Raw genomic sequence first — 24,856 nt, 5'->3', positions numbered from 1 at the left:
GTAGAGATGGGGTTTCACCATGTTAGCCAGGCTGATCTCAAACTCTTGATGTCAAACGCCTGCCTCAGCCTCCCAAAGTCTTGGGATTGCAGGCGTGAGCCACCACGTGGCCCTTAAGCATTTGTGTGTGTGTGTGTGTGTGTGTGTGTGTGTGTGCTTTGCAGCTATATTAAATAGAATCCAGGGCTTACCAGCTACAGGCCACAAGTAAAAATAGCATCACACTTAAGCTCATGAGCTAAGAGGTGGCAACCCAGAATCATTCATAGGACCATTTATTATCAGAAGAATTTTGAAATATGCAAATAAATGTGTCTAGAGATTTAAAAATCTTTCTACATTCTACCTCCTTTGAACACCATACTGGCAAGTTGCATCTCTACACTGCTCCTACTTTGAGACATTCATGGACTCGTTTTGATTATTCTGATTCTTTTTTTTTTTGAGATGGAGTTTTGCTCTTGTTGCCCATGCTGGAGTGCAACGGTGCCATCTCGGCTCACCGCAACCTCCACCTCCTGGGTTCAAGCAATTCTCCTGCCTCAGCCTCCCAAGTAGCTGGGATGCATGTGCCACCACGCCTGGCTAATTTTGTATTTTTAGTAGAGATGGGGTTTCTCCATGTTGGTCAGGGTGGTCTCAAACTCCCACCCTCACGTGATCTGCCCACCTCAACCTCCCAAACTGCTGGGATTACAGGCGTGAGCCACCGTGCCCAGCCTGATTATTCTGATTCTTAACCTGAAAATTGATGTTTGAACCTCTCAGACATGATGCGTGGTCATCAAATCATCTCTCTCCAATAACAGGAACCTGCTACAATGCATTTTGATTGTGTAATGGAGAAGAAACAAACCTAAAATAGTTAAAAGGCAGTGTTCATATTGAAAAATTTTCAAAATACAAGAGCAGACATTCTAGATGAACAGGTTTAAGCATATTGTTATGTGGTATTTTCTGCTTATAATTCTTATCACAATAACCACAACAACTGCTGCTGCTACTTAGTGAGCTTCTGTTTGTATCTGGCAATGTGCCAAGTGCTTTACAGACATCGTATCATTGAAATCTCATAACTCTGTGAGGTGAGTACCATCATTATCACCATTTTAGAGCTATGTAAACCATGGCTTAGAGGGATTAAGTGATTTATCCAAGACCACACAGGTAAAGATAGTTTAAATTCATGAGTTTATAACTGTACCAAAAGGAGCAAGTAACCAAAAAAATTGAATTGGTCACTGTTAGAAAATACTAGGGAACAGATTCATTAGTTTAAAAACTGGTAAATTAAGGAATTAATCCTGTATCTTGCTCATTCTTTAAGAACGCTACTGGCAGGTGACCAAAGTGTAGAAGAGAAGGCATTCTCTACATAAAAGTCTTCAGCTCAGCCTGAGCAACATATCGAGACCCCCATCTCTACAAAATAAATAAATAAAATAAAATAAAGTAAATTAACTCAGCCGGGTGGCGTGCGCCTGCAGTCCCAACTGCTTGGGAGGCTCAGGTTGGAGGATGACATGAGCCTGAGGGCTTAAGGCTGCAGTGAGCTGTGATTGCACCACCACAGCTGGCCTAGGCAGCAGAATGAGTCCCCATCTCAAAACAAAAATAAACAAATGAATAAATAAATAAAAGTATTCAGCTAATAATGAAGAAGAAATAATAGAATATCAAGGTTTTGCAGCTTGTTTTGGACTGAGTGTTTGTATCCCTCCCAAATTTGCATGTCAAAGTCCCAACTCCCAGTGCGTCTGTATTTTGAGATGGGGCCACTAAGGGAGTAATTAAAGTTAAATGAAGTCATAAGGATGAGGCCTGATTTGATAGGATTAGTGCCCTTATAAGAAGAGACACCAGAGAGCTGACACTTTCTCTGTCTCTCTCTCTCTCTCCAAATGCATGCATTGAGGAAAAGCCACGTGAGCGTACAGTGAGAAGGCAGCTATCCACAGGCTGAGAGACGAGGCCTTAGCACCTTCAACTTGCCAGCACCTTCAGCTTGGATTCCCAGTGTTCAGAACTGCAAGAAAAAAATTTCTGTTCTTTAAACCACCCAGTCTAGTATTTCATTATAGCAGCCTGAGCTGGCTAACACACAACCCTTCATGAATTAATAAATCTAAGCACTGATGTCTAATATCACAAAAAGAGAGGCAACCAGATGTTATATACCACCAAAGGAAGATGACCACACCAATAATAAAGTTTTCTTAGCAAAAAGAAAAAAAATCAAATCCTGAATTTGTGCAAGCCTCTATGTCCAACAGTAAATTTATAGGGAATATAGGAGAGAGAAGAAGATGTGAAATGACACCACAAGAATGAAATCAGCAAAACCCAGGCCCTGAGAAGTTCTCTAGGGGAAGCACCTTGTTTATTTAAGTACAACAGCAAACTACAGAAAGTCCAAAAAAGAAAAGAAAAATAGAAAGGAGGTGAGAGAGAGAGAGAGAAAGGTCTAGACTAAAAGGACTAGGAGGCTATCATCCTTAGCAAACTAACACAGGAACAGAAAACCAAATACTGCTTGTTCTTACTTATAAGTAGGAGCTAAATGATGAGAACACATGGACACATAGAGGAGAACAACACACACTGGGTCCTTTCAGAGGGTGGAGAGTAGGAAGAGAGAGAGGATCAGGAAAAGTAACTAATGGGTACTAGGGTTAACACCTGGGTGATGAAATAATCTGTACAACAAATCCCTGTGACACAAATTTACCTATGTCACAAACTTGCACACATATCCCTGAGCTTAAAATAAAGTTAAAAAACCAAAAAGTTCTTAAGGGACGTATCAACCAATTACAATATGTGAATTAAAAAAATTTAGATTCAATAAACTATAAAAATATGAGATTAAGTGAAACATTTGGAAGTGTGTAGATATTTGGTGACATTGAATTATTGCCAATTTTTGTATGTGATATATTGTGGTATTATTGTTTTAAATACCTTTGAGAGATACACAGCAATTTGTTTACGGGAGGAAAGATATATGCCTGGGGAGAATGTAAGGATGACAGTATAAAGGGAACAACATTGCCTGTGAGGTAATTATTTTTGGCTAGACAACAAAGAAGCAGAGGCTCATAATATTATTTTGTGTTTCTTTATATATGTTTGAAATTTTTCATTAAAATTTTTTTTAAATTAAGATCAGATTATTAAGCAATCTATATGTGAATATATACGTATAGACAAAATCCAATAGTTTTTCGTTCAATATATATAGCTTTCATGCTTTTTAAAGAATATTCAAAAATAATATTAATCAAAATTCCCTAGGGGAACATTCTTTAAAGTAAGGAAATTTCACTGTCTTCTATTATTATACTATTGTAGGACGTAGAAGAAAATTTATTCTCTTTTCTTTAACAAAATTTTCTTTGTTAATAATCTTTTATTGATTGTGCTAATGACCCATTTAGTTCTGCCTCATTATGGGAGAGTAGCTTTTTCTCGTTATATTTTAATGAAATGAAGGATCACCATAGCCTAAAGGGCTTTATAGTTCATGTAAAATACATTAATTTTTAGGGAGTAAGATAAAGATCCTCGCCATCTTTCAATAGTGTCTTTCTAATGATTAAATCTAACAGGCAATAAAATGTATCAAATTACTTAATGTTTAATATATTGGTTTTAGTTTCTGAGTACCAGTGATAAGTGGAGTTCACGTGGAACACGCTAATGAGCGTAGACATAAGTATCCCATCAACTCCAGCACTGCAGAAGAGACTGCAGGTATGGAGCCATCTGGTGATTCTGTAACTAAAAGACAGAGTGATCTTTTTAAAAAAATTTAGCTTTGGGCTCCCAAATTAAATGTATACTGCTTTTGAACACATCTAGCAAGGTTAAAATACTATCAGATCCATCCTATTTGTTGATGGGAACCCAAGACAGTGATGCAAACATTAGTGATACAATCCTAAAAGAAACGATTTGCATGAGCTGGAGAAAACTGGAAGACGTGGGAAAAGAAATGTAAGTGGGAAGTGCCTTGCAAGTAGTATGTGCCCAATAAGTATGTGTCTGATGAACATGAGAGATAATTCTTTCTCTAAGAGATAAGAAAGAGGCATTGGATGGGGCTCCAGGAAGTTGTGCTGAGTTGGAAGAAAGGGAAATTGAGGGTCTTATACAAAAGGATCTTATTCTTAGTAAAGGAAGATGTGAAGATTAGGTATCTGAGGAACTAGAAAAAAAGTGGAATACCTTCTGAAGAGGTGAAAATAAATTAAGTAAACTTGAAACAATTAAGAATTACAAAGATGCAGGATGCCATTACATAATTTCCCTTGCCTGGTTGAAAGCCCTTTGAGGCAGGGACCATCCTTTGGTCATCTCTGCAACCCCCATACTGTGGGAGTGTCTGTAAATTAATTTCTTCAATGAGGGCCAGTAAGCCCAGAGCAAAACTCCAGTCAAATAGGCAGTAGAGCTAAGTTAAAAAGTAGGGAAAAAAATTAGAGAAAAAGTTCTTTGCAGAAGGTAAATAAAAATCAACATGACAGAACTAGCATCAGAGCAAACACAATGCACAACTCATAGCAAGCATTTAATATTAATTTGTTGAATTGGAAATGCATCCCTTCTCTCACTCTAAACAGGGTGAAACTCACAAGTGTATATGAAAGTGCCTTAGTGGTACTTTGGTCTACCAGAAGTGGTTAAGTAAGAGACAAAAGTAGAACTAAATGTTAGGAAAAAAGGCATCTACATAAAATGTGAAGACATATAAGGCAAGGGAGGCAGAATCAACATTACAAAAAAATAGATAAATAAAATTTACAAACATTGAATGACAAGATTCCAAGGTGTGAGATTATCTTGGAAGTTGGAATAAGATGAATTTGTTTGGGAGAAAATTTGATAGTGGTCATCTAGGAAGGTCCTGATGAGAGGAGATGAGGAGTATCTGTGGGCTGGTGTTTAAGCTTAGTTTCCCCTTTGGAAACCTCCTGAAAGCTATGGACTTACTCCATGGAAAATTTTTCATGTGCACATATATTAAAAAATTGTCATGCGGATGTGGTGGATTAAAATACTTCTCAGGATTCTCTAACAGACCAACCCAGAGATTCAAGGACCTCAGCCTAAGAACTTCTGCTCTGACAGAGAAGCACAACTTATAAGGTGACACAACTGGTGATGGACTATGTATGCCTCCTTTGAAAATCTATCCCTCACATTCATTCACAGCTACTTTTGGGGCAGCTACTATTTCCAAGGAACTTTCCAGATCTACTGTCCACTTAGGTTTCTGATTCCACACCTTCCACTTTTCTTGGATATTTACCATAAATCAGGTCCTTTAGAATCATGTCACCAGTTCCATTTTTGTTATTTCCATGTGCACCAAAACTCTATCTGTTAAGAAAATCCAGGATCTGGATTTTTTGAGCCAGTTTGCTTCTTAGAAGGGAGCTATCCTGAATGAAAATCACTTCATTGCAACGGTAAAATAAAAGGTTCCACAGTAAAGTGACATAGCTGTACCTTTTGCCCTCGACTGTAAAAGCAAGTGACAGAATCCTGAGAAACCCACTGGCACACATGAGACCTCAGTAACTATGGGTGGCATAGAATTTATTTCTAATGGAATAGCCCAGTCTCTGAGGACTGTGATTTGTAGTGGCCAAAACATCATATCAGTGGCAGCTGAACTGTGCGTCTGCAGAGCAAAGGAGCCTGACAGGAACGGTGGAACCCAACCTCCATTCACCACTCATTTCCCTGGTGGCCAGGGCCTGGATGTTCACACAAGCACCTTCCCCTTACAGGAAACTGAAAGCAGTGCTCAACAGGCTGGTTGAGGGCATCAAAATTTTATGGTGTTTTGACTTCCTTAGCAGAGATTTGTTGTAACTGCGTATTATAATGGATGCACACTAAAGTATGGAAATAATAATTTTCCAGTCTAATGTTTTCATCTCTTCCCAGTCATAATAGATGAAGAGGATATCATTATTCCAAAGGGATAAATCTCAGCCCATTTTATATCAGTGTACAATTTAGGAAGGGCATCTTCCCATGACCTCTGTTATCAATGACTCTGGGAAGCCAGTAGTCATGTCCTGGGAATAAAGTATAACTCAGCGACCTAAATTAGAGGTTAATGAATATAAATTCACACCACTGAATTCAAGGTTTTATTTGATCTATGGCTCCTTTGGGGACAGTCTCTATCCAATTTGTTTTATCAGAGGTATGCAGACATTTTTCTTAAAATAAAAAATGAACATCTTTTCAGTGTAAATATTTATTGACTGCACACAAAGTAGGAGGCATTGTGTAGGTACTAGGTGTATGTGTATTTATTTATGTATATAGCAAGAAATGAATAGGCAAATAAAAATAAAATTGTGATAAAGGAAATTAAGGTACAAGCAGGTACAATGGTAGAGAATAACAGTGGGGTCTTCTCAGATAAGGTGAACAAGGAAGGCTTCTTTGAGGAAGGGACTCTTTGGCTCAAAAAACAGAAAAGGAGCTAGTTGAAAAGGGTTAGACATAGACGAATGCAGAGTCTCGGACAGAAAATTCTGTGAAGGGCAAGAACTTGACAGGCTTGGGGAAAGGAAAGGAAGCTACTGCAGTGGGCAAGAGGAAGCATAGCATGAGATGAGGCTTGAGGCAAGACCAGGCGGGTCTTCCTAAGGATTCTGGATATTTGTTATTTCTTTATAAGTCATTCTATGGTAATTATTAATAATAAAATACTTACAATCAAAAGAATAACTAATGTTTGGGGAGCATTTCCCATGTTCCAGGTCCTGAAGAAAGTGCTTTACATCCATAATCTCAAATTATCTTCCCAACATACCTGCAAGATGGGTATTATCCTTGTTCTACAGTTGGGGAAACTGAGGTTCATAGTAACCTCTGTAACATCACATGCAGAATAACTGGTAAAGCAAGGAGTTGTGCCCAGGACCACCTCTCTTGAGTTCTTAGCCAAATCCAGAGGCACCCTTCTTATCTTGAACTTCATCCATACATTGAAGTAAAGACAAACAGAGCATGGCATAGGGTGAGAACTTGGAGGGACCTGGATTTCTTTGGATGCCACTCAGCCTCACCACTGCATTTCACAGATGCTGGGATGGGATACAAATCCCTAACAGAACCAGTGGTTTGTGGGGATAGAAATAGAAGAAATGTTTTGACACAAATTCAGAAAAAGCGCAGGACAAAGATGTAAGAAGATGTGAGACTTGCTCGAGTAAAAGGAGGCAGCTGCTGCTTGACTTTGATTCATTTATGTGTTTATGTTTCCTGGAAAGAACTGGTAGACAAATGCCAGAGGGAGTCCGAGGAGCTGGGTAATGTAGAATGTGCTTCATAGGAAGCAGATCTCTTTAATGATGATGATTATTGTAATGTTCTTATTTCTTAATGCTACAAGTATAGTGAAACATTAGAAATGAAACAACAAACCAATTTATCATGTACTATGAGAATTTCTGCTTGGGTATGGCATTAGGATGTAAGGTTTAAAAAGCATCTAAAGGCTATGCTCCTTTCAGGGTATTTCCTAGATATCATGGGAATAGTCTTATTCGAGATGTGCCCAATCTCAGCCCATGGTACCTCCCTCTGTTCCATCACCAAAGTAAAAAAAACAAACCTGAGAGTCATCCTGCTTGTCTCTTTCCATCATCTCATTCAGTAAGTTACCTAGCTTTGTTAGTTCCTCATTCACAATATTGATTATATCTGTGTACATCTCTGTATTTGCCTGCTAGTGCCTTAGTTCAGGCCACTATCATCACTTGCCCAGAGTGGTGGTCTTGTCAGCTGTACCCGCCTCCAGCCTCGCCCCCAAACATCTATATCCATGCTGCCACAAGGGCTGTCTTTCCAGAATGCAAGTCTGACTGCGTCACCTCCTTTTCCCCACTTTTCACCAGTCAGTGGTCCTCCATTGCCTGCCAGATAGATTCTAAGTTCCTTAGCATGGCGTTCAAGGCTTTCGGTCTTCAAGTCCTTGCTTCCCTCTCTAGCCTCCTCTCTCATTGTCTTTGCAAATAGCAAATTACTTACAACATTGCCTTCTGAACCAATCTTGGCTATTTTTTTATTTTTATTTTTTTGTCTACCAACCCTCATCTACGCTGCTGTCTTTGCCTGGAGTATGTTCTCCATCTTTGGGTTTTAAGACTCAGTTCAAGTGCTAAAAACCAAAGAGGCTTTCTGGCTTCAAGGAGGTTATAGTTTGATGGAGGAGAGAGACATTGATTAAGTAATCAGCAAAATAATTTGAGTTGCCCAAAGGATGTATAGAAATGAATGAAGGGCAGTCAGGGTGAGAAGAGTGTTCTGGCAGAAAGAACAGTATATGTAAAGACTCTGTAGGAGGATGGATCATGGTGTACTTGAGGAACTGGGCTGGATAAAGCGGTGATGTAAGGGGCATTACCGGAAGAGATAATCTGGAGAGACAGTCAATGGCTAGATGCTGCAGGGTTTTATGGATCTGCTAAGGATATGACCTTTAAACTAAGAGCAATGCAAATTTACTCAAATGTGTTAAGCAGGATGAGCAGACTTGAATTCAGAAATGACCTCTCTGGTTGCTATGTGGAGAATAGCTTAGAGGAAGGTGTGAGTGGGCAGAAGAGTAGAAAACAGTGAAAACTTTTATGGGATGTTGCAGTCATCTGAGACAGAGAGAGAAGTGAGAGTGGAGATGAAGAGAAGTAGACAGATTGAGGGAAATTGTGGAGGGAAAATGGACAGGATTTAGTGCTGAACTGGATGACAGTGGGTGAGGGAGGTGTCAAAGATGACTTTGCTGAATGAGGGATGGCAGCATTTTCCTCTGTCTTGGTGTAATAGAAATCGTTTTGTCAGTATTAAGACACTATAGAGTCTGTGTAAATAATGTGAATCAGTTCAGAGTTTAGGGACCCATATTCCTTTCCTGGCCCCCTAAATATTGAATTTGATAAATCACATCGCTTTTCTGCTTCTTAAAATGATGGGAAAAATCATCTTCACAAAGGCGATGATTAAATGAAATTAGAAATTTAATTCAACGAAATAAGTTTTTGTTGAATATCTATTTTGCCCACACCCTGTCCAATGAGACCTGGATAATCTAAAATGAAGATGTGATGTGTTTATTCTCAAGGAGGCCAAACTTTGCTGCAGGAGCCAATGCTAGTGCCCGTGAATATTGGGATAATTTAGGATGAAACATAATCACATGGAAAAATATGTAGTGCTGCTTAAATACCTAACAGAACAGGAAGGAGAGAAATCGCTATGACTATTGCCTTTGGCTCTGGGCAGAAGGAAACGTGGTCTGAGTTATGGAGGTGGGTCAGAGTTTAAAAGTCAAAAAGGATGGAGAAAAACATAGTGTGACTAAAGGCATAGAAGCAATTATAGAGTGTTTGAGGCCAGTGAAATGTCTCATTTCACTGTGGTATGAAAATCCAAATTGGTGAATAGTGGGAGTAAATCTGGATAGATAACTTGGGCCAAATCAGGTAGTGTATCTGGCAGAGAAGGTTGAACTTGTCATAGTGAATCAGTGGAAAGTTTTGGAGCAGGAAAGAGAAGAGACAGGTGAGATTAATTGGGAGGGGGTATGCTGAAAGTCTTGAATGAAAGAACAATGAGAGACAAAGAGATCAAGGAGAAACTTAACTGATGGGAGAGGAGAGATAGATACTTCAGAAGGATTCTCATAGCATTTGATGGTTTTAGCTTCAAAGAAAGTGGGGAGAGGACAGTGTAACATGAATACAGGGCTTTCAACTAAGAGCCTGGGAAAATGACACTTTTTACTGACACAAATAGGTTACAAGGAAAGAGAGACAACAGTTAGGCCTGTTTTGAAGAGGTCGAAACTCAGGTAAGATTGAGATAATCATGTAAGTGTGCTCTGGCAGTAAGGTAAGAAGATTGGACTCATAGAGACGATGATTGAGTGCTAGACGGATTGTAAAAATAATTGGAATACTTTGGAGCAACTCCTGCCAAGAAGTGGAATCTATTTCCTCAACTCTTGAATCTGGGATGGGCTTGTGACTTGCATTGACCCATAGAATGTGAAGAAAGTGGCGTTCTCTGAGTTCCAAGCCTAAGCTGTAAGAGATCTTGCAGTTTGCTTGCTTGCTTAGAACCTGGTGATTGCCATGAGAACAAGCCCAGGCTAGTTCACTTGATGACAGGTAAGGGGCCCAATTATCCTCATTTTTCTAACAAACACATAGCTAATCCTTAGAAAGAACAACCACTTTATTAATCAGAGAATGATCATAGATACATAAGTGGGCCCAGTCAAGATCAGCAGACATGCTACCCAGCTAAGCTCAGGCCAAATTGCTGACCCACAGAATCATGAATTAGATAAATAATGTGTTTTAAGCCATTAAATTTTGGGTTGTTTTGTTATGCAGCAAAAGCTAACTGATACATAAACTCCAAGAGAGAGTGTCAAGATAGTGAAGCAGAGACTAGTGTTGTGAAAGTAAACTACATAAATTCAAGGAGGAATTAATTTTGCTAGCAGATTTCTGAGACTTTATTAAATGCAACAATTTAATTACCTTATCATATATCAAAAGCAAAGTTTAGTGCCCAAGATACCCAGATTTTAATAATAGGTGAATGAAAAACTAGGATTAGGAAGACAAGAATAAAATTAATTGAGAATCTAGGGAAGAGATTAATTCAAAAGAAGAGGGTTAGAAAATTCTATTGTTTCAAGTAAACAAAGGCAAAAAGAGTAAATCAGTATCAAATTTATCGTGTCTGAGTTATCAGTAATATCCAAAGCATTACCCAAGATTAAGGTGATCATGTAGTCTTACACTTCTAAGGCATGAGCTCAAACAAAGCAGTAGGGTCTTCTCCCTTCCTGGACCAAAGTTTGCTAAATATTCAGTGTGTCTGTAATATGGTTTGAGCTCTGTGGGTCTGTGTAATTTTTCAGGTGACCTTCTCCCTCTTTTGTAGGTAATACAAATTAGAATTTTTCTCCACTGAGACTTCTGATCTTTCACTAAGTACACAAATTTAATTTTCTTAAACTGCAGTTCTTTTCACTTTTTCCTGTTATCTAAATAATAAAATCAGTTTGTTGCAGCACTTGATGATCTCTTCAATCTTATTTTGATCTAATTTATTTCAGCAGATGCAAGACAAATCCTGAAGAGCTCATTAAAATGAACCTTCTGTACTTCTCAGTGCTAATGCTTATTGGTGAGACACAAATATCCTAGAAAGTTCTAAGGGAAAACGGTGACATCTTAAGACCGTAAGGAACAAAAAATAAAAAATAAAAAAAGGATCACTGTGAGTGGAAATCTAAATTCAATAGAATGACATGACTAGAATAAAAAATATCAGCTGTCTGGAATTGAAAACTATCCTTGTGGGAGGGGGAGTCAGAGTTTACTCAAAGAGAAAGCACTGAAGAGTTCATCAGGAAGTTAATTCTTATCTTGGGAGAAGGAAAACAAGAGGGTTTTAAGCATGTATCATGGCGCCAGATAACTTCCCGAGAAGTACTTCAAGGCAAGCTACAAAAGGCATTCTTAGCTTGGGAGGTGATAGCCCCATTTAGGGAGAAACAGGCAAAGCTTATGACTATAAACAGCGACTTCTTACCACTCCGCTAGGCCACCCACAAGACAGCCCAGGTCAGAGGCCCCTCTGCAAAGAGGAGAGCTTCCCCGGACCCACTAACTCTGACAGAAAATAATAGGCAGTTTTTGTTGGTGTATTCGTGTTTGGTCCTCATTTGAAGTGGAACACTTCAGTCATCCCAGGATGGATTTGAGGATGAGGACTTAAAGGCATGGGAGTGGGGAGAAAACAAAAAACAATGAGAAACTAGCCAGGATGAAGAGTGGGTTCACCAGGAGGATGAGACAAGCGGCAAGACCTCAGGGAAAGAGGTGTGATCATGAATCAGATCTGCTCCTTTCCAAACAGTTTGTGCAGTGGTTAAGAGCATGGATGGTGGGCTCGAGCTCACCTGGGAGTAAAGCTTACACCATCACTTCCTAGTTCCACATTCTTAAACAAATTTCTAAACCCATCAAGCCTTCTGTTTTCTTCTTTGTAAAATGAGGTGGTGATCCCCTGTCTCATGGGGCTGTTGTGAGAATTCAGTGATTAAATTTATTTAACATAGTCCACCTTGAGCCTGAAGGGCTCAAAAAAATGGAAACTGTAATTCTTACCCCTCCCATCCCATTCCCATATCCTTATGACCAATTTCATCAAATTATTTACTCTTCACCCGGCAAGTTGGCCTGGAGAGGCTTAAAGGTACTGATGCAACAGAATGCTCCTTGCTTGGAGTGTGAATTCTAAATGATTGTCAATTATTCAACAAATATTTACTTAAGGGCCTACACTATGCCAAATACCATGTATTAGACACTAGGGAGGTGATATGATTTGGCTGTGTCCCCACCTAAATCTCATCTTGAATTCCCACAAGTTGTGGGAAGGACCCAGTGGGAGGTAATTGAATCATGGAGACAAGTCTTTCCCCTTGCTGTTCTTGTGATAGTGAATAAATCTCACGATATCTGATGGTTTTAAAAAGAGGGATTCCCCTGCACAAGCTCTCTCTCTCTTTGCCTGCCGCCATCCATCTAAGATGTGACTTGCTACCCCTTGCCTTCTGCCATGGTTGTGAGGCCTCCCCACACGTGGACATGTGGAACTGTAAGTCCATTAAACCTCTTTCTTTTGCAAATTGCCAAGTCTTGTGGAAGGTCTTTATCAGCAGTGTGAAAATTGACTAATACAGGAAGAAAAGAAAGGCCTTGATATTGGAGGTCTGCTTTGGAATAAACTTAATGGGAACAGGATAAAGCAGTTGACATTTGACTTTGAGAACATTTGAAGATCCATGCACACACACACACACACACCAAACATGACTATGTACAGAAGCAAAATCAGAGAGGGAAATTGGGGACTTTTTTAAGGCTTATTTAACTAATAATCTTCAACCATACTTGTCAACTAAGTTGACACATTTCTGGATGAACATCTGCCCTGTCAGAACTTTGGAGCCACATATATTAGGAAATGATTTGTACTACCACTTTAGCTATTTGTATCACTATCAAGGATGGCTGAACATCTTAGGGTGTTTCTTATTCTTTCCCAAATTTCATACTCCAAACATAGTTGGGGGAAAAATGTAGTAGCATGTGTGTGTGAAAGAAGTAAATTATGATAGTATAAAATGTCATTATTTCACTATAGAAATAATTCCAAGTAGAGTTTGAACAGTGTAATGTGAATTTTAACCTCAATAAGACTAGAAAATTAATGAGGACATTCTAGGGTCTAGGGATGGACACTGCTCTCTTGAAGCCCAGTGGTATTCTAATTGTCCTATAAGAGTTATAATAATTAGAAATGGTATTTTTGTCTCCTTTAACATATTGGCTCAAATATTTCAATTATTAGGTCATAGCATTGTTTGTGGACCAGAGAGAATAAGGAGAGAGGTAACATTTTCAAGGTACCTATTGGACACTTAGCTGGTAGAATTCACTAAACTATAATGTCAGATTAGGGCCAGTAAGAATAAAATTGTTCCTAAATTAAAATCAGAAATTATTTAAAAAGATCTTATTTGGAGCGAATGCTTAAACTTTCCATTCTAAAACTTAAGTAAAGTTGAGTTTGGAAAATTCCATTATAACCTAATAGGTTTTCCATATATAAGTCTAACATTTTCTTGAAGCTGATGCTCCATGGCTCATAAATTCCATTTGCCTTTATATCATTTATTTTGTTTTTATCCTCAACACCTTCATATTTAGGCAATGGTAATAGTTTAAACCTACAATAACCTCAACCATTCCCCACCATGCAGAATAATCCCATCCCATCCCATCCCATCCCATCACATCACATCACATCACACAGAGATCTCTGCTATCCCAGAGCCCTCACCTTTGTTTATGGGAGGTTTTCAAGGGATTGACAAATAAGTAGAGATCCTGTGGTAGAGTTCAAGTTGAATTTGGAGAATGAGGACCTGTGTCTGTGTCTCCCACATCCCTATTAACCAGTAGTAAAATTCTGATCAATTGGAAATGGGCTTCCTGAGCCATAGTTTCTCTCCCTTAATGGAAAACTCAATATGCAATTCACCTGTTTGTTTCATGGGGCTATTGTTAGTATCACATAAAATAACGAATGATTTTGTTGATTTTGTTAAGTATTAAGGATCATAAACCTGCAATAGTTACATATTCTCTGGGAAGCAGAAGAAGTGGTATTGGTTGGTCAACAAGATTTGAATCAATTTAAAATTTTCAAATACTGAGTTTCATTTAAAAGGAAACCTAGAGAGAAAATTGGAAAACTCACAAAGATAAACATAGTTATTTCCAAAATTTTTCTGTAAGTTTCTTCTGATAAACTTACTGTTTAATTCAATTATTAAAATATGTACTTGAAAGAATAGTCCATCCCCTTTACCTGATTTGTATTTTTCTATAGCTCTTATTCTATCTAACATTTTCTGTTCCTCATTTCACCCCTCCATATAGCATATAACACTATTGCATTCCCAGTGTTTGGGCAAACTCCTAGCACTTAGACTATTAATAAACATTTATTGAATGAATAAATTAACGAATGAAGTAACAAGAACTATATGCTAAATTAAATTAAACATTGCTTCAAAAGTTATTCTAAATAGGTTTCTATTTACTGCAATAATGATTATATCATGATAATACAGACAATTTAAAAGTAACTTTTTGTGAAAGCTCTTTATGTTGAATAACCAATAATAATAGTTGTGATTTATTTATTGTAGTACTGTGTACCACATACTTATTTATGTTATAAAGAACCTCAGAAGAGCTCCTCTCTTTCCGGAATGGTGAGAATTTGCTCCTCTTTTAACAGACGAGAAAACTGAGGCTCAAAAATGTAAGTCACTCAAAAGTCACACAGATAGTGGGTAATGGGAGCAAGGATTTGAACTTCAAGTTTGGGTGGATCCAAAGTACCCATTCCACAGTGTCAGTTCCTCCCAAAAGGAGATTAATCAAATGTGAAGTTTAAATGTCATTTAATGTTTGTCTGATAATGACTTTATTGCATCCTTATCCCAGATAAATGCCTTGGGAGAGATATTCAATTCTCATCTAACAGCCATTTTCTCTTGGTGTTTGAAGACATCATGACACCCTATTTTTGGCATTTATTGCCATTCTGACAAGTCTACTTTTAATCTGAACATCATTTTTAATAAACTCCCCAGGTAATTTTCAGGTTAGGTGGTCCTTGGACTACTTAGTGAGAAACTGATTCCAGAAGTAAAAAAGAGTCTCTGAGTTTCTGTGGAATCTTCCTCCCCAGGCTCTTCTGTTGAGGGGTTCCTGACTCCTCTCTGAAGAGAACTGAGGTCATTTCCACTGAAAAGGCAAAGAAAATCTGGGCAGGTCAAACAACTGGTCGGTTAGCATCACACCCACGGCTGGAAGCCTGTTCTTTTAACTTGTGCTAGATCTGAGCTTCTCAAACATAAGTGTGTATGCAAATCATCTGGAGATCATAAAAATGTAGATTCCAATACTCAGTAGGTCAGGGTGGAACCTGAGACTGCACTTTTAACAAGCTCCCAGGTGATGCCCACGCTGCTGGTCTGCAGCTCACCCTTTGAACAGGAAGCTGTTACATGGAAATATGCTTAAAGGTTAAGGATTCAACACTCCCAGTACATACAAAGTTCCATTTTATTTCACGAACGATTATTGTGGCTCTAATTCAGATACACAGAAAAAGATCCATTTTTCCCTCCATTTTACCAGTATTTACCAGGACAGAAACTGTATGAGGAATATTTAAGGTCAACTTTTCACAGGTTAACATAGTGGTTAAGAGCCTAGACTTGGGGTCAAACACACCTAAGCTACACTCTCAGAGTCACCACATACACAGTGTGTGGCTTTGGACTAGTGGCTCAGGCCCTCTACATCTCATTTTCCCCATTCTTAAAATAATGATAGTGATCTTTCATGGTGCTGTTGTGAAGGTTCAAGTCCTATGTATGAGGTATAGAGCATGGTGCCTGGTAAACAGAAAGTGCTACATAAATGGCAGCTATGCATACTCTTAGCATCTTGTCCTGGTGTATCATCCTCATTCCAATATTCACGAATTTACTAATGGAGTCTATGCCCTTCAGGTTTTATGGGCACTAATCCTCTCCTCTTTTAACTTCCTCAAAGCATCGTTACAAGTCTTAAATGAATTAATATGCATAAAACACTTGGATCCGTGCCTGTCACATAATTAGTACCCAAGATGGCTTAGCTTTTATTTTTAGCACTTACTATAATGATAATTAAATCACTTTTGAGGGATTTTTAAATTGCCTCTCCCCCCGACTAGATTGCAAATCTTACATGAGACCATGTTTGTTTTAGTTGCCTCTGTATCCCAAATCTTAACATAATACCCAGCACCCAGTGGCTGCTCAGTATTACATAGAATGCACAAATTAATGAACATATGAACAAATGAATGACTGAGCAAATAAGAAAACATTCTTGCCTTTTTGAAGAGATCCAGAGAAAAAATGTTTGAGAAACACTTTCTTTGAGTGTGAAGGCAGTGGGAGAAAGAGAAAAAAATTATATCAGAGAACTGGTCTGGGGGAGGAAGAAAGGAGGGTGTCTTCCAAATGCCTCAGAAGTTGAGGAGTTTATAAATACCACTCAGAGTGAAGAGGTGAGCTGAGGGAAGGAGTCTGGGAGAGGAATGCCAGCAGATAATGGTCTTCCAAAAAAATTTGAGCTAACTGAGTTTTCTGATCAAATGTGTTAGGAGATGCTTTGAGGTAAATAAAACATGAGAAATGAGAAACCCTTGAATATCCTGTAGTGGGGGCTAATGAGAAACCCAGAGCAGACAAAGAGAGGCTTTCTCTGAGCGTCTGTACTTGGGGAGAAAATTATGACTTGTCAGTTCCCCTGAGGAGCTTCCAGGATCATGTGGAGAGGGGAGAGGGTTAAAGTCACAGTGTTAGAAACTGATGGGCAAGGTCCAGGTCCTGTCAATCCCTGCCGCCTCTGCCCTGACTCCACAACAAATGGGTAATGGCAAGACTGATGGGGGTAAAGGGGTCCCAAGAAAGTGGAAAGGAAAATTCAGGGGCATTACTAAGATGAGCTAATCATAGGGAATGGCTTTATACATATTGCATTTGGTTTTATTATAGTTATTCTTCAGTGATGATTCTCTGTCCCTGCAATTTATAATAAGGCATAAATCTCCCCTTGAGATGGAATGACCCAGCAAAGCATTTCCAGACTACTTTAAGCCCATCCCATAACTGCAGTGATTTTCCTGTTAGACTGGGGAAATGGTTCCCCTAACCTCAAGCACTCATCGAGGGCATGGAATGAAAACTGATAGCAAAATGGACTTTGACTTACAGAGGAAGAAAATAACAATGCTATTGTCCAGGCCTGCACTGTTTCAACAGTACTTTCCTATTTCATCTATGACAGCAATCCTCTTCATAACTCTGGGAAGGTACTCATTATTACTCATAATGGAACTCATTATTTCCATTTTACAGATGAAGATACCAAGGCCCCAAGATGGTAGATGAATTGTCTAAAGCCATGCATACCCCTATGTCGCAGAGCCGGGATTTGGACCTATTTTCTCTCTTTGCAAGTTTGAGTGCTCTGAGGCAATGCAGGTAGAAGATAGTTTTCTTTCTGGGAATGCTGCCAGAGCAATATACTTGAAAGGCCTTTTATCTTGGCAAATGTGCCAAGGGTCTCGGTAATTACAGATACCTTTTAATAGCTCATCAAAAGATCAAGGATATGGGCCCACAAACAGTGTGAGCCCCATCTCCTGGCAAAGCCCTGCATCTATCCAAGCTCAGGAGCATGTGTGACAAGCCCACTGCAAACCACCACCTGCCTTTTATGTGTCTTTCATGTCTACCAGTCTTCTAAGAGCCACCTAGGAGTACATGCTCTGCATCATTTAGTGAGGCTGAAATTGGCTAAAGTAATCCCCAAAGATGTTTGGGTATGTCCATTTGAAAAACCAGTAACCTGTCTCAGGTACCTAGACATCTGCTTATAATCCAAAGCACATACATTTCTGATTTGAGCCAGATCCATATGCTGGCCTTCCTCTGTTTAAAATGGTTCTTCAGCTCACTGGGCTGGAAGGACATTGAGCTCTTCTGTTGTCTTCCTTTTGTACCAAATTCACCATAGGGCTTGGGCAATTCAACTCATCTCTTGGGGCTTCAGTTTTCTTACTTAAATAAATTAAGTTTTAATGGTGTACAGTCACCAGCAAGTGATCAGATAGTTTGAAGGTGTTATCTGCTCCCTGCCTGGATGCTGACTCACACACCTGATCCATCGGACTTCAAAGCCCACACTCTCTCTACTGTGGTAGGCTGATCTCTAGGGCTTCTTGCAGCTTTTGCAATAATCACTCTACATTCCCTGAACTACTGGGGAGACTCTAAGAATATATGTGGGCAGTCCAAAACCACTCAGCTAATAAATGCTGAGTAAGAAAGCCAAGCCGGTAGACCTCAAATTCCCTAACTACTGCTGTGCTGCCCTTACTGAACTGCTTCAAAAAGAAAAAGTGTGCTTTAACTCTACTTACCTTTTTCCCCATTAAATAGTATAATTGTATAGAAAAACACTGGTTTTTAAGCCAGGACATGTAAGTGTGAATCCAGGTTCTATCCTTTATTAGCTGCAAGAATTTGGGCTTGTAACCATCTAAATGTCCATTTCTTCACCTGTTGAAGGTGATAATATTTTAATATTGTCTTACTAGTTGACTGCTAGAATCAAATGAGATAATGTAAGCTACACAAATATGGTAAAGTGTTATGCAGAGGTAAGGGATAGTAATAGTAAAAGGACTTAGAGATGCCTTACTTTTCATTGTTGGCAAATGGCACTATCATATTCGGAGAAAGCAACTTAAAAACCCTAGGGTAAACCATGCAGCAGTGTATCTGAAAGAAAGGAAAGTAGAAACATGTTGGGAGGATTTGGTCAAAGCTGGTGGTAATTACTGCATTTCTTGTCCTGGTTCTCATCCAGGGGCAATTTGGCAATGTTCGATGGTAATTTTGGTTGTCACAACCTGGGGGTTGGGTGGGGAGATTGCTACTGACACAGTGGGTAGAAGCCAGGGATGCTGCTTAACATCTTATAATACATAAAACAGCCCCCTAACGATAATGAATTATCTGCACCAGAATGTTAATAGTACCAAGTTTGAGAAATCCTGGTCTATTAGAAGTTCTGTGAATTCAGGAACTAGTGTATCTTGTTTATTTCTGTGCCCTAGCATCTAGTAGTGTACTTGGCTGAAAGAGGGTACCCAATATACAAATATATTTATTGAATAGATAGATGAGTGAGTGAATACCCAGAAAAAACCAGATAATGCAAGTTAGATCTATTTCAGATTGCCAGGGAAAATCATAGTTTCTTTAGGCACCTTCTCTGCTTATTCTTTATCTTCTTTACTTTTCTTTCCTGTCAAAGCTTTTTTCCCTTCTTTCCTCTCCCAATACTGTCCAAGAATGAGAATGGACTATCAAATCTGAGAATGCCCAGAAGCAATAAATAATGCTTATAAGACACACACACTGCAAAACCTTTTCCAGCTCCCTGCTTCCTACCTCTCCATTTCAGCAGACGATAATCACATCAGTAAATAAGTGGATTCACTCTTGTTCCTTCACTGAGTGTGAACATATAGGACCAAAAAACACATATTTCCTGCAAATGCCTTACTAGAACAGTTCAATTATGCTTTTAAGAAAACACATCCTGGGCCAGGAAATAGAAACTAAGTTTAGGTGAGAAAATGGAAAAATGAAGGCACTTAGTTCTGGGAATGCAGAAATTATATCTATTTGTTCACCATTGTATCTCCTATGCCCAGCATGGTGCCTGGCACATGGTAGGCATCCTTAAATATTTATTAAATAAAAAAAATAAGTGAAGTCCGCATCCCAGACTTTTTCTAAAATCTTCCCCCAACTAAAAAAAAAAAAATGTTTTTCCTCTGCCATTTAATTTCACATGAACGTAGTTTGAATGTCATAAGTTTTGGAAAATCTTATCCATTTTCCTCCCTCGTGGAGATCTAAAGCCAGATAAAGATGTGTGGGTTCAACATTGAGAAGTGAATGTCAATATGGTGACTTAAGAAGTCCTTGGGGCCAGGCGCGGTGGCTCATGCCTGTAATCCCAGCACTTTGGGAGGCCGAGGCAGGCGGATCACGAGGTCAGGAGATCGAGACCATCCTGGCTAACACAGTGAAACCCCGTCTCTACTAAAAATACAAAAAATTAGCCAGGCGAGGTGGCGGGTGCCTGTAGTCCCAGCTACTCGGGAGGCTGAGGCAGGAGAATGGTGTGAACCCCGGGGGGCAGAGCCTGCAGTGAGCCGAGATCGCACCACTGCACTCCAGCCTGGGCGACAGCGAGACTCTGTCTCAAAAAAAAAAAAAAAAAAAGAAGTCCTTGCAATAATAATTCATATTTGACACATATATTCTGAAAGCCGTATTTTACCAGAAATATAATGAGCCCAAAATCTTTGTTATATCTTTGCCAGTAAGTCTACATTGAGACGATGTGTGGTAATTTGGGAGGATTTAAAGATTCTGTAAGGCTGGGAACGATGGCTCAGCACTTTGGGAGGCCGAGGCAGGAGGATCACCTGAGGTCATAAATTCAAGACCAGCTTGGCCAACATGGTGAAACCCCACCTCTACTAATAATACAAAAATTAGCTGAGCATGGTGGCACACGCCTGTAGTCCTAGCTACTCAGGAGACTGAGGCAGGACAATCACTTGAACCTAGGAGGCTGAGGTTGCAGTGGGCTGTGATTGCACCACTGCACTCCAGCCTGGGAACAGAATGAGACTCCATCTCAAAAATAAATAAATAAATAAATATTCTGTAAGCAAGACTAAATAAGTCCCCTGGGGAATACCAGTAGAAATCTTTTATGCCCAACACATCTTTTACCCCAAAAGACAATAATGACATGATCATCCACTTGGATTGGCCAACTCAAAGCTCCACGGTAAACTGATTGCCTGTGTTGTGAGTAAGCTTTCTAGAAACTATAACAAAACATGTTTGAAGTTGCCCCTGAACAATTTTCCATTAGTGCTTTTGGCTAGAATTTGTGTTAAAAAAAAAAAAAAAAGATCACAGTAAAATATATTAATTATGCAGATCCATTAGTCTGCAGAGTGGAGAGACTGAGGTGTTTCCATTTTCAAACCCTGAATCTTTAAACATTTAAAGACACACTGATGACCAAGAGCCTCCTCTAGAAGATTTAGTGCTTCATGGGCTGATTTCAGGCTCAAAATATTCACTGACCTATTTTCTTATACAAGTATGTAACAGGACCACCAGTCTATTTGTACACCAAATGAAAAATGCAAGATTAGTCCAAAACTAATTATGTGTTTACACCAGCTCCTTTCTCCATACTTAATAGATAATTTTTAAGTGCTTAATGATCAGTATGTTTAAGTACACACATCTGTAGCCAAAGAAAGGGCAGGTTGAAACATAGGCAAGATGGAGTACAATCCTGAGTACTGTTGATGTGGAATTTAGTCACTCCTCAGAAGAAAGCAGTGTCTTCTAGCTAGGGACTGAAATATGATATACTTTATAAACTTGTCCATAAGATTAGTTTTTAGGGATAGTCTATATTTGATGAACACTGTGGTTGAGCACAATATATTTTATTAAAGTAAAAGTTTTCATTTGATGGCTGTTAGTATATTTAGAACTCTCATAAATGCTGTTGGAAAAAGCGAATTGATTTGAATTTATTTGTCAGTATTGGCTCTAATACCACACTTTCTGATTAAACCACCCAATTATGATTTTCTTTTTAAGAAAAAGAAAAAGACATGATCCAGAATTGAGGAGTTAACCAAGCTTGCCTCTGACAAAAATGACTATCATTTTGGAAATGTATTTTATTGTGTACTGCACTCTGAACTCTTTTTAACTAACTGGGTGCCTAACCAAGAGTAGCTCAAAAGCTGTTGCTTATTAGACGCAGCAGATCACATCAAGAACTTAATATTGTGTTAACCACTTCAAAACTTGACTCTTAGTTCTTCCAATTTGTGGTGGGTGGTTTTTGTTTGTTTGTTAGCGGTTTTTTGTTTGTTTGTTTTTAAGATCCCTCTGAGTTTTGGTAATTTTAACAAAGGTGTTGTGGGCTAGGTTCTATCTTCTAGCAACATTTTCGTCACTCATAATCCTTTCTCATAATGCGGCATTTTACAGGCTCACTTTATGACTGGAATGCCCTGCTTCTCATCCAGAAGCTGCCACTTGAGGAGAAATTTCAACCTTATTGATTCTATGTCAGTTGCATTTTCCTCCTATAAGATCCATCTGAATCTTATTGGCTCAAGTGGATTTAAAATGGGGAGCTCAGTGCTCAGGTGCAAAGGAATGCATTTGGGGACTCTGAATTTTGACTTTGTCACGCTTCTCAGCATGCTTATTGGCAGCTGTGCTCCTTTTTAAATTACCCAGGTGAGATAGACACTTTGGAATATTCAATCTGAAGTGCTACCTCAGCCCTTTCCAGCTAGCCAAAGAATAGAAATTAAAAACAAAAAAATCATGGTGGGAGTGAGTAAAGGGAAGGTGAGAATTTTGTAAAGCTCTCCAAAAATGATTCCGTTGGAATTGCTTTTTATATTTTGCACCAATGACGAACCAGCTGCCTTGAGATATTGATATTTCTAAGCTATCGTTGCATCTTTATTTTGACTTTATGTCCAAAAGACTTAAGGTCAAAGGAATTGATTTACTTTGATCAATTAAAAGATCTACCTGGATTTATCCACTTCTGCATAAATTTTACCGTAGGTGGGCTCATTTAATCACACTCACATCTTTGTATCTGCTAAAATTGAGTGGAAATAAAGCACATATTCTTCAGTTTCAAAGACATACTTAGCTTGGAGTCATAAAGACATAGTCTGAGAAGAAGGAGACTACCTTGTATCAGAACGGGGGAAAAATAGGATGTTTAACTGTAGGTCCCTGGAAATCATTTCAGTCTAGGTGTTTGTTGTAGATTGTACCAATGACAGACAGGAAGGAGGAAGAGTAGGACTGTGGAATGAGTCTGCCTGGTTCCGAGACTCATCCCCATCACTGTGTTTCCTCAAGTAAGTTACATACTTGTCCTTTGTCTCCATTTTCTCATCTGTAAAATGGGGAAGTAATGTCATGGCCCTCATAGAGTGCTTGTCAAGATTAAAGGAGATACGCCGTGTAAAATGCTTAGCACAGTGCCAGGCATATAGGATGTACTTACTAAATGGAAATGACTCTTGCATTCTTCATTATGCTAAAAAGAAGAGAGGAGCTCATTGTGAAATTTTAAAAATCCCTTTATTGTTTTCCCCCAAACGACAAAAGTCTTTAATCCTTGGAAGACATTACGACAGATTTTCTGGTTATGATATTATGGACCTTTCAGAAGTGATACTTGTAAAAACTGTGCACATTGGCTCTAACTCAAACTAATGATCCCGACCTTTTAAAGATACAGATGCCTTGTTGTTCTTCCTGTGTGGGCCTGAGTATGCTTGGAGCCCTAACACTTCTGTAAACTAGGAGACTGGAGGAAAAGGCATAACTGCCACCCCAAGTTTCTTAATTTATATTGCTGAATAGCTTCAGATGATCATAAGCTCTGTCTATAGCAAATGACTTTACATGCAACCTGTTACAGCCATGAAAGGAGAATGCTTATACAAAATATATTATATAAAATATTAAGGGACGTTGAGGGATTGGATAGGTGTGTATTGGGGAGGGGAAGAGGTGATGTTTCGTGCCGGTGAGTTTACTTAGCAGTAATTGGCAACAGCCCAAGGATAAAAGTTTTGTTTGTTTTTTTTTTTTCAACAAATTATCTGCTAAGATACACTTCACTCCAGCTAAGGTTTATGTCATCTAAGGCTGATACTAGGCACATGCTTACTGGGACCAGTAACAAGGCAATATAATAACTTGGGTGGGTTTGGGGGATTAGTCTATTTTTGAGGCTGAGTTAGATTGATCAAAATTCAGTCTGTTTGTCAAAATGAGTAGCTTCATTGGAGTGTGCACAGGGTGTGTGAGTCGTGGCATGTCCAAACGGGAGTAGATATGAAGGTTAGTGCACTCCCAGACAGGCATTCTGGGCTGTCATAAGACTACTTCAAAATCTGAAAAATTGCTATTCTGAAAAAAATCTATGCCTGTGAGCCCTAGGCCTGCATGATATTCCCAACTTTACTCTCGAAATCTCTGAAAAATGTATAGTCAGACCTCCTCTTGCTTCACATGCCACAGTGCCTTTAACTTTCACCACAAATCTATTCTCCAGCACATTTCACCATGAAAAAGACTATACAGATCTGTGGATTGTGTAACAAAAAGAGAAGATTAAAGCATCAGTTTGTTTCCATTTAAGCAATTATTTAATCATCTTCTCATCCCTGTCTAGAATAATTATATTTAAAGACTTTTCCCCAGACTTCTGAATTAACAATGAAGAATTCAGACCATCTTTTACTCTCAAACAAAAAGAACGCAGCTAACCAGGTAATGCATTTAAAAATCATTTCTAGCAATGGTGACCGGACAGTCATTTTGCAGTAGTTAAATTTAATAACAGCAACTTTTCTCCTGATTAGCTTCACATATAGAAACACAGGAGCCCGGACTGGGCATCTGACAGATGGTGGCAGAAATACACAGTGCAAAGAAAGA

The 24,856-nt window shown here is 38.9% G+C and overlaps 1 protein-coding gene across 2 annotated transcripts in view; it reads right to left on the bottom strand.

Annotated features, from left to right (window-relative positions):
* The window catches only part of SYNPR (synaptoporin), a 342,443-nt gene that overhangs the window by 148,257 nt on the left and 169,330 nt on the right, over window positions 1-24,856 (bottom strand). The gene's annotated exons all lie outside the window — the stretch shown is intronic.

The sequence above is a fragment of the Hylobates moloch genome, unplaced genomic scaffold, assembly GCF_009828535.3.
Source record: "Hylobates moloch isolate HMO894 unplaced genomic scaffold, HMol_V3 SCAFFOLD_4, whole genome shotgun sequence".
In the NCBI taxonomy this organism is placed as follows: domain Eukaryota; kingdom Metazoa; phylum Chordata; class Mammalia; order Primates; family Hylobatidae; genus Hylobates; species Hylobates moloch.
The sequence above is the reverse complement of the archived record's forward strand: the minus strand, read 5'-3'. Positions and strand labels throughout refer to the sequence as shown.